The sequence below is a fragment of the Rhea pennata genome, chromosome 21, assembly GCF_028389875.1.
Source record: "Rhea pennata isolate bPtePen1 chromosome 21, bPtePen1.pri, whole genome shotgun sequence".
Lineage (NCBI taxonomy): Eukaryota > Metazoa > Chordata > Aves > Rheiformes > Rheidae > Rhea > Rhea pennata.
In genome coordinates this window covers 1,349,956-1,370,095 of record NC_084683.1, presented here as the reverse complement: position 1 = coordinate 1,370,095, position 20,140 = coordinate 1,349,956, and positions in this window count along the sequence as shown.

Below are 20,140 nucleotides of genomic sequence, written 5' to 3'. Positions count from 1 at the left end.
CTGGCCTATCACGCACGCAGGCACAAGGCACTTCCCAACCACCACCACCACCAGTGGCCACAGCATTGGCCTGTCACGCACGCACACACAAGCCACCTCACAGCCACCACCAGCAGCCTGCGCAACAGCGCTCGCCTCAAAGGCACTCCGGCAGTATGCAATCAAGAGATGCAAACAGCAACAACATCAACCCACTGGCCCAGCAGCCGCTGCTTTTCAGCTCACGGCACAACCACTAGCACCTGACGGGGGCCTGCCACTGGCCTGCAAAGCAAACAGCCCAAACTCAGTGCATGCTCCCAAACATCACGTAACAGCCTCATACTGGTCTCTTACGCCCTCACACAGCAGCAACCTAACAACTCCGGACAGCAGGCAGCATCCGAGCATTGCAGTGTCACACACTTGCAAATACTTAACAAGACTCAAGGACAAGGGGGAGAGAAAAACAGTACTGCAAAGGATAACTAGCTTCGGCTAAATAACCTTGATGAAACCACAGCGCTTCAAAGATTGCGAGGGGTAGCTAAGACAAAAACAGCAGAATAACCCAGAAGTGACCTTAGGTTCATTAAGGCTTATTAACATATTAAATTTCACACCCCTAAATGAATAATGAGACGGAAATGACATGGTAATGATGTTACCGCCTCTTCTTCGCTTCCTATGCTAATTAACAAGAATGTGAAAGCACAAGCACAGAGCGATTACCTGAGGGAATGAAACTGCAACCAATAGAAAGATTTGTATAAAATACTCCCTGAAAAGTGTGTATAAATCAAGAATGAGAGGGGGAGAAGGTGTGCTAGCTTTGTGGATTTACCACCTAGCACCCATCTCTGCACAGAAATGAAATAAACAAATATCTCGACCCTGTGTGTCTATGGGTTGCTTGCACACCGGGTAACAGAACCCACATTTTGGGCAACAGTTTGGCGACCCAGATGGGACTTGCCAGAAGGCCTTGCCCAGATCATCTTGCCGTTCCCGACAGCAGACTGGATCGGATCGAGCTCTAGCGTGCACCGACCTGTTGATTGGGGAGTCCTCTGTCCTCCCTCCGAAGTCGGGACGACAAGAGACTCAAAGGTGCAACGCGAAACAGAGATATTTGTGGCAGGGCGAAAGGGGGGTGAATCTTTGGATTGGTGAGTATAAAATTTACTTATTTCTGCAGAAGATTATTTTGAATTAAGTCGTACATAGATGCTTGGCAAGGCTTGCCTTAAATTGACCAGAGGGGTCAGAGCTGAGTGCGCACAAAGGTACGGGAAAAAAGGTATTGCTAGGTAATAAGGCTGGTATTTCTAGGTAATTGACATGGGACCAAGCCAATCCATGATTCCTCCCTGTAGCCCTTTCGGTTGTATTTTGAAACACTGGAATATTTTTGGAGGAGATCAGATGACAAAAAAAGAATGAAAAGATGTAATCAATGGTGGCCAATGTATAAGTTGGAATGTGATGAGCAATGGCCAAAAAATGGGACCTTGAACCATAATACTATATTACAGTTACTGCTGTTTTGTTGTCGGAAGGGGAAGTGGGACGAAATACCCTATGATGTGGAGGCTTTTGTGTCACTATATAAGGAACCAGAAATTCAAAGGGAATGTGAACTTACAAGTAAAGAGGAATCTGTAATGGTTGCAGTAGCAAAGAAGGAAAAGAGCGGGTATTGTGCTAACAGAAAAATTCTGAATGGAGAGGAGCAGGAGGATGTACAACTACTGACAGTGCCCCCCTCTTGTGGAAACGATTCCACCTTGTTGAAGCATCGGCCCCCCCGCTAGAAAGCAAAGAGTCCAGCCCCGTTTCTGGCCGAACTAGGAGACGGAAACAACCTGTTATACAGGCTCCTTTGAGACAAGCAGTGGGACCAGAAGGGCTGCCAGTATTTGTACATGTTCCTTTTACAACCTCAGATTTACTAAACTGGAAGCAGTCTATTGGATCATATAGGGAAAATCTTGAAAAGCTGCATCAACTTTTGGAGACTATTATGATAACTCATAATCCTAACTGGGGAGATGTGCAGGCGCTGTTGAATACTTTCCTGACAGGAGAAGAAAGGAGGCTGGTAATTGATAAGGCAAAAGAAGAGGGTGAGAGAAGGGACAGAAAGGGGGATCCTGAGGTCTATTTACCCACCAGAAAGGATCCAGAGTGGGATCCAAATAGGAGCGGGGGTAGGGAGCTATTGAGGCAGCATCAACAGCTAATTTTATATGGGGTTCAGTACGGGGTTCCGAAACCAAAGAATGTATCAAAATTGTATGAAGTAAAGCAAGGGCCTGAAGAAAATCCCTCAGCCTTTTATGAAAGATTATGCGAAACAGCCAGAAAACAGACAGACCTGGATCCAAATGAGGAAGCGAATCAAAGACTGTTTAATACGCTATTCATTGGCTAGACAGCTCAGGATATTAGAAAGAAGCTACAGAAGGTAGATGGAGCTGGGGGAATGTCTATTTCCCTGCTGATAGAAATAGCGTATAAGGTATATAAAAATCGAGATGAAAAGAGAACAAGAGAAACACAAAATTGAATGAAACTACAGGCTTCTATCCTGGCAGCTGTTCAGGGGAATGAATTCCAAGGCAGGGGCAGGGGAAGCAGAAGAGGTAACAGAGGAGGAAGCGGTGGAAGGGGAGGGAGGCCAGGAGGAGGCCTCCCTAGACCCGCTTTGGGTCCAAATCAATGTGCAATTTGTAGACAGGAAGGGCACTGGAAAGATGAATGTCCAAATTGAAGAAGGATAACAAAGCTACAGATCCCAGCTAACACCGACCTAATTATGTTAGAGGAGTCAGATATGGAATGAAGGGGACCGGGGGAGAAAATTAGAATTTCCTCAGCTGATCCCCTGGTTCCAGTAAAGCTGGGGAATGAAACTATAGATTTTTATTAGATAGTGGACCCACTCATTCAGTGATAACTAGTTGTAAAGGACCCTTAAGTAAGACTACTACCACCATTGTTGGGGCTATGGGAAGGAAAGCTTTGAGGCCATTTTTGCAACCAATGGAGTGTACGATTGGAGGTACTAAATTGACTCATGAATTTCTCTCTCTGCTAGAGTGTCCCCTCCCTTTATTAGGATGGGATTTACTATGCAAACTGAAAGTGCAGGTGACCTTTTCTGAGAGTTCCGTGCAGTTCCACATCCCTCCAGAATCGGCATGGAGAGCACAAATCTGTCTTTTGATGGGATCAGCTCCAGACGATAACAGTGCAAGTATCCCTTCAAGTGCATTGGATGAGGTGATTCCCTCAGTTTGGGCCTCAACAAAGGCAGGTAAAGCAAAAAAAAAACGCGACTCCAGTCAAAACAGAGCTACAACCAGGAGCGAAGTCAGTTAGGGTGCATCAGTACCCTATCAAGCTAGAAGCACGTAGAGGATTGGAACCCCTAATTAATGCCTTCTTGCAATATGGCTTGCTTAGAGAGTGTCAGTCTGAATTCAATACACCAATCCTGCCAGTAAGGAAACCGCACTCCCAAGAATATCGACTGGTCCAGGGCCTAAGGGCAGTGAATCAAATAACAAGAGATATCCATCCAACCGTGCCAAACCCATCTACTCTTTTAGCCTCAGTGCCTGAGACTAACAATATTTTCACAGTGCTAGATTTAAAAGATCCTTTTTTCTGTATTCCTATAGAAGAACAAAGCCAGACAATTTTCGCCTTTGAATGGGAAAGTCCCACTACGAGGAGGAAGGAGCAGTTATGCTGGACGGTTCTTCCTCAAGGATTCAAGAACAGTCCTGCCCTGTCTGGTGAGATTTTGGCCAAAGAACTAGCCCAATGGCAGGAAGGTAACAAAAATGTCACTCTTTTACAGTATATGGATGACATTTTGATTGCAGCGGATTCAGAGCAAATATGTTTAGAGGCGACAGCGAGTCTGTTAAATTTTTGGGGACTTGCTGGGTATCATGTTTCAAAGAAAAAGGCTCAGACTGCGAAGAAGGAAGTCCAATATCTTGGTTTTAAAATATCAAAAAGACAACATGCACTAGGAGCGGAAAGAAAAGAGGCTATATGCCGAATTGCAGTACCCCGCACAGAAAGACAGCTGAGGGGATTCTTGGGAATGGCAGGATTTTGCCGTATATGGGTCCCTAATTTTGGGCTGATAACTAAACCTTTATATGCAGCCCTAAAGGGTCCAGGAGAATGGTTAGAGTGGACCCCAGAATGCCATGCTAGTTTTGATCAAATAAAATTGATGGAAGCTCCAGCATTGTGACTCCCAGATATGGCTAAACCCTTTCAATTGTATGTACATGAGCGACAGCAGGTGGCCTCAGGAGTAATGACCCAAGTGCTTGGGAGCTGGAAAAGACCAGTGGTGTATTTTTCTAAACAATTAGACGAAGTAACTAAAGGATGGCCGGCCTGCCTCCGGGCTATAGCAGCCACCGTCTTATTAATACAAGAGGCCCGCAAATTGACTCTGGGACAGCCCTTAACTGTTTTTGTACCACATGCAGTATCAGCAATTTTAAATCAAAAGGGGCATCATTGGATTTCCCCGAGTAGACTGGTAAAATATCATGCTGTGCTATTGGAACAAGGAGATACTATCTTAAAGGTGGTACCGACCTTAAAGCTTGCTACTCTGCTACCTGGTGAAAAGCAAAAAGAGTCACAACATGACTGTTTGGACACTATAGAGCAAGTATATTCTAGCCGGCCAGATTTAAAGGATGAACCTTTGCAGAACCCAGATGTGGAACTACATACAGATGGTAGCAGCTTTGTACAGAATGGAGAGAGAAAGGCTGGATATGCAGTAGTGACTCAATGGAAAGAAGTAGAAGCTAAACCATTGCCACAAAACACCTCAGCACAAAAGACTGAAATCATTGCTCTTATACGAGCCCTTGAAATCGGAAAGGGCCAAAGAGTAAGTATGTATACTGACTCAAAGTATGCTTTTGGGTTAGTTCACGCTCATGGAGCGATTTGGAAAGAACGAGGACTCTTAAATTCTCAAGGAAGTAATATAAAGTATGGACAAGAGTTATTAAGATTGTTACAAGCAATAATGGAACCCAAAGAAGTAGCTATAATGCATTGCAAAGCCCACCAGAGGGGAAACAGTGAAGTGGCACAAGGAAACAGGAGAGCAGATGCGGCAGCCAGAAAGGCAGCACTAGCAGGACAGGTGACTGGAGCTTTATTACCCAGTAGAAAAATACAGATGAGACCTCCTGAATATTCAGACAATCAATTGGCAGAAAGGCTAAAATGTACAAAAAATGCTGAAGGGTGGTGGGTCACCCCAAATAGACAAGTTTTAATTACAGCCAAAATGATGGAAGTGCTCCTCAAAAGACTGCATGAAGAAACTCATATGGGACCAGATGCTACAATAAGCAGCGTAAAAAGATATGCTGTGGGATCAAAGATGCTATCAAATGCTGACCTTATTGTAAGGAGATGCCCCACCTGTTGTGCAAATAACCCCAAAATTCAGAAGAAACCACCTATGGGAGAACTAAGAAGAGGATTAACCCCAGGGGAACACTGGCAGATAGATTTCTCTGAGTTGCCTAAATGTGGTCGGTTTAAAGATTTACTTGTTTTGGTAGATACATTTTCTGGCTGGCCAGAAACCTTCCCATGCTCCACCAATCGTGCAAAAGAAGTAATTAAAATTTTACTAAAAGAGATGATTCCTCGATTTGGGATTCCTGAAGGTATATCCTCAGATAATGGACCTCCTTTTATTTCAGAGGTAGTTCAAGGAACATCGAAATTTTTACAGATGAAATGGGAATTACACACTCCATGGAGACCCCAGTCTAGCGGTAAGGTAGAAAGAATGAACCAAACACTTAAAAGACATATTTCAAAACTGTATCAGGAAACCCATCTTAAATGGGTAGATGTATTACCAATGGCCTTGATGAGAATACGAATAACCCCAAGAATAAAAGAGGGAGTAAGCCCTTTTGAAATACTTTACGGGAAACCTTACCCAATTAATGAAATAGGGGGACGAAGTGATCAAATGCATGTAAGAGGGGAAGAAATGTTGAGAGAGTATTGATTGTCTTTGTCTCGGGTACTAACATCTTTACATAGGTACCTTAATCAACGTACCCCCCTTCCATTGGATTCCCCTGTGCATGACTTCAAGCCTGGGGATCTGGTTTATATTCAGACATGGAAAGAAGAACCACTAAGAGAAAAGTGGAAAGGACCTTACCTGCTCCTTCTGACAACTCATACTGCAGTAAAGGTGGAGGGAATAAGTTCCTGGACCCACTATTCCTGAATATAGAAGGGACCTTTGAATGATTTGTGGACTGCCACACCCACAAGATATCTCTCAAGATAAGAATACAGAAGTTACAAAAGTGATGAATTGCACTTGGAAAATTGAACTCTTTTATATGGAAATAGAGTGCTCTTAGTGTTATTAGGTGTTATTTTGCATTCTGATAGTATTGTTAATAATAGATAGAGCTGATTTATAAGAATATTGATTTGTTTAATTTAATTTGTTTGCTATAGTTAAGATGGAAAATGAGGACACTGTTAATTTTGTTATGCATGCTCATTGGTACAGCTAACCTGATTTTGTAGCTTATACAGGCCTTCAGAAAAAGTGACTCAGATTACTGCTTGCTTTTCTATTCCCCAAATCTCCTGGATTACCCATGCCATGGGAAATACTTAGAATTAACTTAACATCCATGTAAGAATAATTGAAGTTGTTTAAATGAGACTTGCTAGACAAGTGATATTAACAAGTCTCAAAGGGGGGAATTGTTAGAGAAATACTGTGAGAAAAACCTTGCAAATACTTAACAAGACTCAAACAGAAAAACAGTACTGCAAAGGATAACTAGCTTCGGCTAAATAACCTTGATGAAACCACAGCGCTTCGAAGATTGCGAGGGGTAGGTAAGACAAAAACAGCAGAATAACCCAGAAGTGACCTTAGGTTCATTGAGGCTTATTAACATATTAGACTTCACACCTCTAAATGAATAATGAGACGGAAATGACATGGTAATGATGTTACCGCCTCTTCTTCGCTTCCTATGCTAATTAACAAGAATGTGAAAGCACAAGCACAGAGCGATTACCTGAGGGAATGAAACTGCAACCAATAGAAAGATTTGTATAAAATACTCCCTGAAAAGTGTGTATAAATCAAGAATGAGAGGGGGAGAAGGTGTGCTAGCTTTGTGGATTTACCTCCTAGCACCCATCTCTGTGCAGAAATGAAATAAACAAGTATCTCGACCCTGTGTGTCTATGGGTTGCTTGCACACCGGGTAACAGAACCCAGATTTTGGGACAACACCAACACATGCCTGCTGATGGCCTATGGGCTTCAGAGACACTAGCTGCCTCAAAATAACTTCCCCAGCCATGAACCACTACTGCCCTAGCAGGTACTCAGACAAAAGAGACCTCACACTCAACGCCCATGCCCAACTGCCTGCTGCCAGTCTATCAGGGACTCAGAAAGATGGGACCTCACAGTCACCTGCACAACCAGGTCTCTCTCACTGACCAAGAAGCCTCTAAGGCAGGAATTACCTCACTAGAACTTCCCCAGCCAGGAGACAAATATTGGCTGATCCGCTGCTCTCAAGAACACATCCTAGGGCGGACCTGCTGCTGCCCTAGCCACTGCTCCGCAGGAAGTGACATCACAAGCAACAGCCACGCCTTCTCCCTCCAGCCCGCCTATCAGGGACTCGGGCAGAACTGACCTCACCATCAACAGCTGAGCTGAGCCTCCTCCAGTCCTACCAGCTACCTACAAAGACTTGATGGGACACAGGGCATTTTCTGATACAGCCCTTTTAAACACTAGGGACCTCACTGCCCACCCTGCTGCTGCCTGCAGCTCCTGCTGCCCTTTCCCACGGCTGAGCCACCTCCCAAATGGCCTCCCTGATTCACTTCCTGGCTTCGCAATGCTCACAGCTCAGAAGTCTACCTCCTTCCCCAGTGCTGAACAAGCACAGCAAATCCTCTACACATCAGGCACAACAAGCACTCTCCTATTTTACGCACTGACAATTTGAGACATGGCAACGGACTCTGTGCAGGACATGTCAATTGCTGAAAACAGCACAGCCAGAATTCAGCAACTCTTCATCCGCATCTAGGATTATGGGAATAACAACGGTGAGTGTGAAAATGGACATTCGTCAACTTCCAAGGCCCCTTTAAAGCAGAACACCTCACACTTAACAGAGCTCTTCTGCAAACACCCTTCAGGCTGCTCCCAGGGTCACAGGTCCTGGAGCAAACCAAGACATATGGAGCAAGCACAATGACTTGAGCATGACACCTCGTGAGGACAGCAGCAACCTGCTCACACTTTGCCCAGCAGATCCCAAATGCAGCTCTGAGCAGCACCTGGGGGCTGCAGGAGCAGCAGGAACTCAGCGAAACACTTGAAAATGCATCTCAGACCCACAACACGGGCAAAGCTTCCTGCACCCAAACCCCACCAAGCCGCCCAGGCCCAGATGCTCGGGGCAGGCCAGCACGCCTGGCTCGCAGGTCAGTTCCCCTCGGTGACAGGGCGCTGTGTGCCCTGGTCACAGCCCCAATAGCCCCTTTGGGAGCCCCTGCAGGAAAGCAGCCCCCTCGCCAGCACCGCTGACTCTGCTTCAGCGAGTGGGCACCCGCCGGCATTTGAACGCACCCGCAGCCCCCACCAGCCCCACTCACACCCGCTCTCACTCTTCCTCCCTCCCCTCTTGCACCTCTCTCTTCTCTTGGCCCTTTCTCACTCTGGACTTCGGTTGGGTGAGACAACCATCATTCCAATCCATCCCCACCCTCCTCCTCAGGACAGCCAATAGGAGGGCTGCACTCCGGTGATGCCATGGCAATGCTGCACCCTGGCAGCCAGCTACGCCCCCTCCTCCCGTGGGACGGTGCCATCTTGTGGGCGGCAGCGTGGGGTGCGACAGGGCCTCGGGGCAGTCCGGCGCCGGGTGCCTGGGCAGTGTGGGGCCCCCGGCGCGGCCACTCTGCTGCAGGGACCCCTTGGGGCTCCTCGCTGCCCTGTACCCTGGGGGCTGTGCTGGGCTTGGAGGGTAGCCCTGGGGCCTGTGCTAGTGCTAGCCCTGGTGCCGGCGATGGGGCCCTGGGAATGGCCAGGGTGCCGGAGCCTGCAGGCAACGTGCTGCTGTCCTCAGGGCAGGGCAGTGTCCTCTTTACTCTCCTGCTCCGGACCCATCCCCAGGTAGCCCCAGGGCTTGGTAGCCCTTCCGCTGCCTCTGGCAGGGCTGGGCCACAGCCAAGCAGGGGCTGCTCTGTGTGGTGCCGGGCTGTGCCCCAAGGGGTCACTCCAGAGGGCTGAGGAGCCCCATGGGGGCACACGGCAGCGAGGCGGGACCAGCTGTGGGCCTGTTCTTGCCAGGGAGTGGAGGTGTGGGGTCAGGAGGGGGCTGGGGGAGATGGCCATTTGGGGTCACCCCAGCAGTGCACCCCCCAGAGAAAAGTCCTTGGGGGTACCCAGGTCTTACAGGGTGACAGTGTCGCCCCCACCTGTTCACAAAGTGCTCTCCCAAACAGGCTGTCTTTTGGGTGCAGAGGTTGGAGCCCGTTTTGCAGGAGGACACAGGCTGTGGCCATCTCAAGATGGCATCTCTGAGCCCCAAATATGCTCTGCCAAGTTAGAATCATGAAAGGATACAAACGGTGTCAATCCTCACTGGAGAGCTACAGAAGCACTGGAAACAAGCAAGTGCATTCCTGGCTGATGGCATCCCTGCAGCAGTCTTCCATCTCGCTTGTCCCTTTGCCCTCAGCTCACCTCTCAAGCCCAAAACAAGGGACGCTCTTCCCATCTCATCACCCAATACTCCTTTCCAACATGCTGCTGCTCCTCTGCATGTCGACAAGGGCTCCTAGTGCAGCCCTGTTGCCTCCTGTCCCCTGTCATTCCCACGGAACCACTACAAAGGACAGTGGTGGGGACTGCGTGAGCAGTACCCAGCAGCACCTGGGCCTCGCAGGGAAGTGAGGGCCCCCACCCATGGCTCCAGGGAGACCTCCCTGTGATGCAGCACATCCCGCTGTGACCTCAGCTTGTGTCATGTGGGGGCTCACTATGCCATTGCCGTGGAGATGGCCCAGCCAGGGAGCAGAAAGATTTCCTCTCACCTCCTGGAAAGCAATCCCCTCCCTTCCCCCAGTTATTTCCCAAACATTTCTGATAAATTCCTTCATCTCCAGAGGGGCCTTGGGCATCAGGGCAGCCCCAGCCCCAGGACCTAGGAGTCCTGGCTGCCACACAGTCTCCCGAGACAGACAAGCTTCTCAGGCAGGATATTGCCCGGGACCCACAGCAGTTTTTTTTCAGTTCAGAGTTTCTGTGTGCCTCCTCAAACAGGAGCCCCAGAAGGCTCCCAGGGAGCTGCAGGAGTGTTGGGAACAAGGAACTGTTGCCTGGGCTGATGGTATTGGTCCAGCAGTCCTCCATCTCACTTGCTGCTTGTCCTTGGCTCACCTCTGTAGCTTAAGAGGAGGGATGCTCTTCCTTTTTTGTCACCCAAAACTCTTTTACAATGAGCCCCTGCCCCACTGCCTGCTGGTGAGGGGCCCCAATGTGGACCCATTGCATTCTGTCCCTGCTTCTTTCCATAGAGCTGCTATGGAAATCAAAAGTTTCTTTTCTCTTCTTGCTCTCCATTTCCTGTTTTTGCCCGTAGCAAGACAGCGGAAAAATCTCACTCTTTCAGCAGAGTCCCCTACTTTTGCACACCTGATTTCTGCACTTTTTCAACACCCTCTGCATTCCCCGCCTACCCCCCCCACACACACACATACCCCAGTTCCTTTACTTTGCTCCAGCAGCATGCTAAGATTGAGAAAGTCTAAATGGGGTGTGTATGTGAGGGAAATAAAATAAATAATGAGATGCCAGCACAAACAGCAGTGGAATGGCAAAGCAGGTGGTGTATGAAAATGCCATGTCAGACACCCCAAAGAAGTCACGTCCTTCCAAAATCTGCCAAGTGGAAATGACGTACAAAGCCAAACAATTCTGAAGGCTTGTGGAATTTGGTGCCTCCGGTTGTACATGATGCCAGGGACACAGGGCTGTAAGAAGCACTTGAGAGAGGGCCAAGCCGTGCAAGAGGCAGTCTTGGCTGGAGCTGAGCCCTAGCAGGAGCAGGGGAGAGCAAGGCAGGGGTCTTGAGGGTGCTCTGCTTCTCCTGCTAGCCAGGCTGGCTGGGCAGAGGCTTTGTCAGTGTGGGGCAAGAGATGGGCAAAGGCAGCTGCCTTGGGCACCCGCAGGCATGTCCTTGCAGGCTGCCAGGCAGAGCATGCAGTCAGACTGCCGGCAGACAGAGACCTCCTGCTCGTTGCCAGCACTTCCCACTTGCTCCTCGGCAGCTCCAGGGAGTCAGGCAGAGGCTTATGAAGCCACCATCATAGCTGAGCTCTGCACCTTTGCGAGGACATGTGCAGAAGCCCGTGAGCCCTGTGCGCTGGGCAGCCAAGGCAGCCTGTGCCTTTGGTGGGAGCAAGCTGGGCTCTGGCTGCGCTGCGCTGCTGCGTGCAGCTGCTGCTGGCCCACCAGTGGGCAGAAGGGCTCACAGGGTGGAGGCAGTTGCCTTGGTACGGGTGGCTGCTGAAGAGCAGACAAGCTGAGGGCTGTGGGTAAGGGACGCTCTGACTGCATGCGGCCTGGCTGAGTTGGGCCAAGAGCTGCTCTCTGCCCCTCAATGCAGAGCTCACAGGTTCCGTGGGGGCCTTGGAGCATGCAGGTCACTATGCTTTGACCCAGGGAAAATCCTCAGGGCCACCAAGAAATTCCCCCCTGGCCACAGTAGCTCCTGCCTGCCTCTTTCACCCCAGCTCCTTTGCCAAACCAGCTGGCTGCTCTCCGGGCAGCTCCCATGCCTGCTGCCTGCCCCTGCCTCCAGCCCTATGGCTCACCTCACCCCTGCGCTCCAGCATGTCTGGCAGTGCGTGTGCAGCCTGGCAGCAGCTGTTTGCTTACTGCTCCTTGTCCTCCTGCATAATCTTCTGCTGCAGACCTGCTACTCTGGCCCCAAGGGCAGCTGCTATCTCCTCAGGGAGTGGCTCTCCTCAGAGGAATGAACCCAGGGGCTCTGCTCCCAGCAGGGACACAGTCCCCATGCAGACCGCCTCATCACCAGGGCCTTGGAGGCACCATGCCACCACCATCACAAAGCCCTGCTGCTCACTGTGGCAACACCCCTCACCAAACCCTGGGGATCGCTGGGGGCACCCCCAGCACAACGCCTTGGCAGTCCCCATGGGCACACCCATCCCCATGGCCTTGCCTCCAAGCCTCTGCTTTCAGCTTTGGAGCCTGCCTGGCAGCTGAGAGCTGGGCAGCACCACCAAGGTTCCTCTCTCCACCCCTGCACTCCATGCCCCTTGCACAGGCTGCCCTTCTTCAGGCACTCCAGAGCACACAGCCACTCCAAGGCCACCCCTGGCTCTGCCTGCTAATCCTCAGCCCACTCCACTGGCTCCTTGTGCAGCCTACGCCACAGCTCCCTCCATTCCTGCTGCTGTCATGACGGGCTTGCCTTTCCCCACACCACCTGGCACCTTTCCTTGCCATCCCAGGCCATCACTTCCTCACTCTTCTTGCAGTCAGTGTCTGCTCCAGGTTGCTCCCCCACCAGCTTGCCCAGCTGAATCACCATCAGCTCAGCACTTGGCAAGTCTCCTGGCAAAGAAACACTGCCACCCTTGTTTGAGCGATGCTGTGAAAAAAACCCTGCAAACAGTAACAAGACTCAAGGAAAAGAAGGGAAGAAGAGTAAGAAGCAGAGAAGGTGTGCTAGCTCTGTGGATCTACCATGGAGTACCCATCTCTGCACAGAAATGAAATAAACAATTTTCTGGACCTTTTGTGTCTATTCGCTTGCACACTGGGTAACAGAACGCAGTTTGGGGACAACACAGGGATAACAACAAACAGGCTGACCATGGGCTGGGGAAGCTCTAGGGTGAAGGAATAGCCCTCGCAGGGCAGGCTCATTCCCCCATGGAGAGGGGTCTGCATGGGGTAGGGCTGCTCACAACTCCTGCTCACCCCCAGGACACTTCCCAGGGGCTTCTCAGCAGGTAGCTCCAGGCAGGGATGACACCAAAGACAAGGAGCTTCCCCATGTCTCTGCTTTCAGGTCCCTGCTGCTGGGGTGGGGGGAAGGGAGAGGAGCTGCCAAGCCTGGACAAGAGCCCGAGACTCCAAAGCTGATGGAGAGACCAGCAGGTCTGAAGGAAGCTCACAAAGTTCCTTCCCCAACATGCACAGCCCCAGGAGCACCTTTGCTGGCCCCAGCAGGATCTGTCCCCACTGCCCCCGAGCACCTGCCAACACGCAGATGCCCCTCAACACTGCCTTGCTGCCGGGAGGTGTCTGTGGGGCAGAGCTGAGCACACAAGGCTGTGATGGGGCCTGTGGGTCATTGCTCTCCTGAGGAAATGTCACCTTCAGACCCTCGACTGTCTCTGGGGAGGTGTCCTGAGGGGCTGTGAGCACCCTCCAGAAGGGCACAGCTCTCCCACAGCCGCTTTGTTGCGATACCCGAGAGCCTGGCTCTGGCCACGGCCATCAGGAGCCTCTGCACATCCTGCTCCTCACAGTGCCCACAGCCGGGATGGGCTCAGAGGGGAGCTGGGGACCTGCCCCAGGGAAAGCGGGGCTGTCAGTAGGGGCACTGGGACACTGGTTGCCTCCTGCGTCCTGCCCAGAGCCCCCACAAGCACTGCTGCAGCCACGGCCTCTCCTCACAGTCAGGATGGCGCTGAGAAATGGCCACCACAGCCGGTACTGAGCCATGGGGCTGTTAGGAGAAAGGATGCAAGAGACAGGGGCTGCCGGGGGCCAGAGGCGGCCCAGGCCGGGCTGGGCCTTCCCCAGCTGCCGCTGCCACACAGCCAGGCCGTGGCGGCTCCGGCTGCCCCCACACAGATGGCCACTCGCTCTGCCCAACCCGTGGCCCTCGGCCCTGGTGTGGCAGCTCCCACCACTGCAGCTAAAGGCTCCAGGCGGCCCTAGGCCAGGAGACGCTGCCCCGCAGCAGCAGCTGCCTCTCGCCCCCTCCCTGCCCGCACTGCCCGGGCAGCCCCGCCCCTGCCACGCCCTCCTCACCCTCCTCTGGGCATGCTCCGCCCTGACCGGCCACGCCCCTCCCTCTTTTCCACGCCCCTCCCCTCCCCTCAGGGCCCCTCCCCTTGGCTCCCCTGCCCGCCCCTCCCCACCCAGCCCCTGCACAGCGCATGCAGACTGCTGCCTCCCTCCCGCCCCTCCCTGGTGTCCAGCCCCGCGAGGCCACGCCCCACGGGAGCCAATTGGAGGAGTGCAGGGTGGGAGGGGCCGTGGTGCAGGGGGCGTTACTTCTGGCTGTGGGGGCGGGGCCTGTGTGTCCCTGGCTGCTGGTGCTGGTACGTGGGGAAACACTGCTGCCGGGCACTGCTGCCGCAGGGTCCTGCTCTGCCCCGGGGCCTGGGTGTGTCTGCGGGAGGGGAGGGGAGGAACGGGAGAGAAAGCTCTGCACTGTGCTGGGGGCAGCTGCTGCCTGTGAGCATCCTGGGGACACAGCGGGGGTTTTCAGCCCATGGTGCAGCCTGGCAGGTGCCAAGAAGCCCTGAGCTGTGAGAGCTGCAGCACTAGTGACCCCGCAGGCAGCAGGGGAGGAGGGAGGGGAACAGAGCAGCTGCTTCCTGTACTGCTTCTGACACATGATGTTGTCCCCTCCTGGAAAGCTGAAACACCCTGGGTGTGTGTAGGGGAAACTGTTGGGGAAAGCAGACAGGTAGGAGCTGCTGTTGTAGTGTGCGGGGGCAGTGCAGTATTCAGTTTTCTTGATCAACCTGTGAAAATGTGATTTATTTTCAGCTTAAACTTACAAACCTTAGCAGTCTGTCCTCTGCAGTAAAGAAAAAGAGGAAAGAAGATGGCTGTGAAAAGAGCAAGGCCTGAGCCCTGAGGTATGTACATGTAGAGCTCTAGTGCTGTTTTGGTAGCTTCCTCTCATCCTCCTTTTGCTAAGGAGGAAGGGAAAAAGATGGCCACAAATGGGCTCTGTCCTTGCTAGAGCAAGGAGAAGGATGTGAACGCACCCTTGCATGGAGAGCTATTTCAAAGAGCTTACAGGTCAGACCCCACAGTTTCTGTTTATATCTATTGGCCTCGGTGTCCTTATTCCTTTTTCCCAGGCCCTTGGTTAAACCTACATTTTAAAGCCAGAACATAAGGTGTGCATTGCTCTTGGAGACAGAGATATCTAAACAGAGATACCTCTGCTTTTTTTCTTACGTCTGCATGGTGGCCATCCGTGTTCCCTGGCTGCAGCTGCTTTAGCAAATCCAAGCTCTCTCCATTCATTCCTGAATATGAAGAGAAGATGGCTCTTCCTGTATGGTCAAACTACTTCTGACTCCCAGAGTGTTTGATAAGGGCAGAACAAGGTCTCCCGCATGGTGAGTGCTCTCCTAAAACTGGAGAAGGATGTGCTTCTGTTCAAGAGCAGGTATTCTTACTACAGCCAGGTATTTAAACTGTCATCATCTGTGAATGTCACCTTGAGCAGGTTGTAGTGTTCTTTCTCTCTGCTGGCAGGCAGATGCTGGCCAGTTGTGACTGAAGAGAGCTCGGCAGAAACTTGTGTCTTGCTAAAAGTTGACCTGGGGGACACAGAAATGTTTTGTGTGCTTGAGTTTTACTTTCTGAAGTAGCAGACCCTGCTGAACAAGAATGTGTTTGGGGGCAGGTTTAGCTCAGTTGGTTAGAGCGTGGTGCTGCTAATGCCAAGGTCGCGGGTTCAATTCTCATATGGGCTATGCTGAGCATTGGACTAGAGGATCTCCTGAGGTCCCTTCCAACCTTACCATTGTAGGGTTCTATTTTTATAGGAATAGATTTATGTTTGTCGTCTAGCCCCCAAAGATTTCTGCTTGGCTTGAGTAGTCTTTTGACAGCAAATACATGGAAAGTGCAGCTAAGGATCTTAGTTCTGTGGTAGGAAGCTTCTGTGCACCTGACACAAAAGGGAGGTGATCCTGTCGTGATGGTACCAGCTGGGTTTGGGAGCAAAAGTGTTGAAAAGAAGTGCTTTTATTGAAGAAGGTTTGAAGAATCCCTACAGTGTTGCCTAGTCTTTTGGAAAGCAAGCAGAAGAAAACTTGTCAACAGCTTTCAGTCTCTGTACCTGAAGCAGAACTACTCGCAAGCCTCCATCTTTGTATCTGCTGACCAAATGCTCCACCTGAGTATTGCCTTCCTCACTGCCTGGTAAGGAAGTGTGCAGCTGAGACTTACTGAAAGGCCTAGCTCCTGAGGCCTCCTTTGGTAGGACATGACTTCAGTGGGTGCCTGTGAGTTGCTTTTTTCTTTCTGGAGCTTACAGAAGGTAGTGATTTGTATGTTTCTTTCTGATCTGAGCTGGCCTAGTAATCTTTAGTGTGTTGCTTTCCTTGAGGAAGGAGGCAAGGGGCAGGGGTAGTCTGATGTTGTTAGTAACAACAGAAGTCTTGGGTGCTTGATGGGGGTGTTACTGGGAGGCCTGTGAGAAAGAGGCTGAAGTTGCTGTGGATTTGGCTAAAGGGACAGGCTCCTAAAAAGCAGAACAAGCTTTAAACTCCCTAGAGTGCACACCAGCAGCTCGATACAGGAAAGAACAAAGAGTAAGGGGAGGAGTTACTTAATCTTGCCTTTCGGACAGTTCGTTTTATGTGGGAGTACAGCTTATACGTATGTACCTGCTAATTCTGCAGGAGGTCCCTGTGCCATGGGAAGAGTACCATTAAGTATCTTGCCTTACATGTTAAATAAAACTAGATCTCCACAGCATGTTCTGGACAACACATGTAACCCCCATGGAAGCCTTTTTTCACATGGAGAAGCTCTAGGGTTGCTGCTAGGCCTAGTAGGGATGCCGGGGGTGCTGACCCATAACTATTGGCAATTGGAACGTGTAGCTTGTGCACTGGCACAGGGTCTAAATTGGACATTCAAGGCTATCGCCTCACACAAGAGCTACGTCGAGGAGTACTGCAGAAGAGATTGGTAAGTGACTATTTGCTTCCACGCAATAACCACAGATTCCACAGCTTTGTAAGAACATGGTGTTTTAATTTAACTAATGAATCTTTGTCTATGAGTATGATGTTGCTCATATCGAAGAGCTTGTCCAGTATGATGGTGACGCATGGCTGGCTGAGTGGTGGGCTCCTTGCCTGGATGGCTTGGACACCATATCCAGGCGGTCTCATAGCAGTGCTGGCTATCATAACACTATGTGTATTACTTTCAACATTATGTAAATTGCCTTGTCCGGCATGAAAGTCCGACGAATAACCCGGTGTCAGGGCAAATGTTACTAATCAGCAACTATAAATATCTGCTCATGGATGTGCTAAGCTGTTTATATTTTGTACCTTAGGATAAAGATGTAATACACATGTACCCCATAAATCTGTGTGAAAAGAACATTTGATGATTGTAATATTTGTTAAGCTGTCTATAAAACGTAAAAGTGAGAGATGGTGGGAGTTCCTCACATCAGAGCCGTGCTCGGGGCAGCCCTGCTGTCTCTCTGACTGGCCACCATGGGAGTATGGGGAACCCTCCTGCATTGGTAACATTGCTCCCCCCCTTTTTTTTTAACCTAGTTGTTAATAAATATATTTATATTAATGAGCCTCATGTCTTTCATGATCGAGCCCCTAAATTATCCTTACAATGGCCAGAGCCAAGGCACAGGGAGGAAAGGGAAGGTGGGAAGCCCGTGAACCGGAACCCTCTGGGAACAGGAGAGAGAACAGAAGTGAAAAGGTGGCTCTGGGAGAGGTGCTTGTGGCCCCCCATGCAGCTCTGCCTGCCCCATCCTGCTCGCAGGAGACATCTTGGGCTGAGCGTTCACATGTGGCCAGAACTGTGCTCCAAGAGAAACATGCAGGGCAGATGCCATCAAAGTCAGGGGCAAGGGAGGTCCCCAAAGGTCCTGCTGCCACATGGCAGTTTCCAGCTGCATGGGGGCAGTAAGCCCCACAATACACGAGTGTGGGCACACACACGGGCACATCTGTGCACACCAAGTGGGTGCACAGTCCCTGTGCCCTCAGCTGTGCTTTACTTCCCCTCCAAAGCAGCCACGCTGCAAAGTGCCCATTTCACATCCCCTCCAACACAGTTTCCTGTGACCTGGCCACTTGGTTTAATGCAACAGAGGAAAATCCAGAGCGCAGGAGCCCGGCTGGGGATCAGTGGTACCTCTGCCTCTTTTCCAGGAGGTGAGACATCTACCGAGGGCTGCGGAGTTAAACAGGAAGGGGCTGAGCGTGAGGAGAGAAGCTGAGAAATGCTGCTGGCCACGCTCGGGCCATTGCTGATGGTGAGAAGCTCGCAGCTTCTTCTCTCCTTCTCAGGGCCTAACAGCGGGGATGGCCGGGGTGTCCCACTCGGGCACCAGGCTCCCAAGCCTGCTGCTCTCTCAGGCTGGGGCTGCCTGAAGAATAGACCCTCTTTCCGAAGGAGAAGCAGGGGAGCAGCAAAAACCCCTATATTGGCAGGTACTTATGCAGGGAAGTGCTGCTGCCGTAGGTTCTGCTCCAGGAGTTTTCGCTGGGCCTCCAGCCACTTCTCTCACCGAGATGCCTGGGCGTTGAGCGGGGGCAGAGCCTGCGTTCCCCACAGTGAAGTGCTCCTGCGACAGTGGTGACGAATCCTCTCTCACCCGCTGGCTGGCAGCCCTGCTGCCACTGCCGTCCCGCAGCCCCAGCACACGCCATTGCTTTGGTACCCAGAGCCCCTTTCGGCCCTGGAGGGATTTGGGGCTTGAAGTTAGGGCATCAGAGAGGCTCTTGGAGGGAAGGTCTCCCCCAGGTCCTTTGGGGCCCCCAGAAGCCGGGGAATGCTACCCCCAGCCCCGCAGATGAGGGAGAGGGAAAGGGGACGTTGTGGGTGCAGGGCTATGGCACTGGGCTGTGCCTGGCCTTTGCCGCAGCTGTGCACGCTTACTCTTGCCAGGCTTCGGCAGCTGGAAAGTCACTCTCTTCGCTCGAGCAGGTGGCTTCCTGCCCTGCATTTTCGGTTTGCTCTGTCTCCTGAGCTTGTCTGGAGGATGGGGAACCCTTCGCTCCAGAGGGCCCAAATGCTGCCGAGGAAGTAGAGGCCAGGAGAAGTAAGACTACAAGCAGTGGGGCTGTTTCCTGGGTGCCTTGGGGCAGAGGTGCCCTCTGGCACCCATGCTGCGCCTCCAACATGAGATCTCCACACACCATCTTGTGTGGAGCGCACCAAGCCTGTCTGCTCTTCCTTTGCCTGTCACCTGGGCTTCTGGAGAAGAGCTCCCAAGCTTTGACGCAGAAGTGCCCATGGTGGCCTGAAGGGCCTCCTTCCGCAAGAAAAGCCTTTCGTAATGGTCCTGCATCTTGGCCGTGCTCTCCAGCCTTTCCCTTTTGGCCAGCAGTGGATCTTCCACACTGATCCCTCCCGTCCAGTGGTGATACTGTCAGGAAGGCGAGGGAAAAGAGAAAGCAGTGGAGATGGAAGTGCAGCGAGAAGAAACTTCACGCCACATGAGGCGGGCGTGCAGGGCTGAATGGCTTCAAAGGCTGCCAGTACCTCGTTCCTCCAGCCTGGCCGTGTAGTTTGGTTGGCATATGCATCCCAGAAGTATCCCATATCCCACTTCTCCAGAAGCTTGCAGATTTTCTGCAGGGCCACAGCATGGCAATACCATTAAGCATGAGTTGGGTAGCTCTCCCTCTCTCTCCTGCTCTCTGGCACAAACCTTTCTGCCCATGGGGTTTTGCTCACCACTGCTGGGGCATGGACACATGGTAGGCTCCCAAACCCTATCCAGCCACAAAGGTCTCTTCTGCCATGAGCAGTGACCACGGTAGTCAATGTGCTCAGGAGAGCCGGGACGCTTGCCCTCACAGGAAAGCCCACCATTGCCTTTGCTGGCATCAACAGTGCCCACAGAAGGGACCCTTCTGTGCTCCACAGAAATGCAGGAGTGCCCTGCAAAACTACCAAGCGTCTTCCCTCTCCTGCAGCAAGGCCCGAAGGAAGGACTTTTCCAAAAGGGACTGCCAGGCAACTAGGCTTTTCTCCAGGGACAGCTGCCATAAGAAACGCATCCAG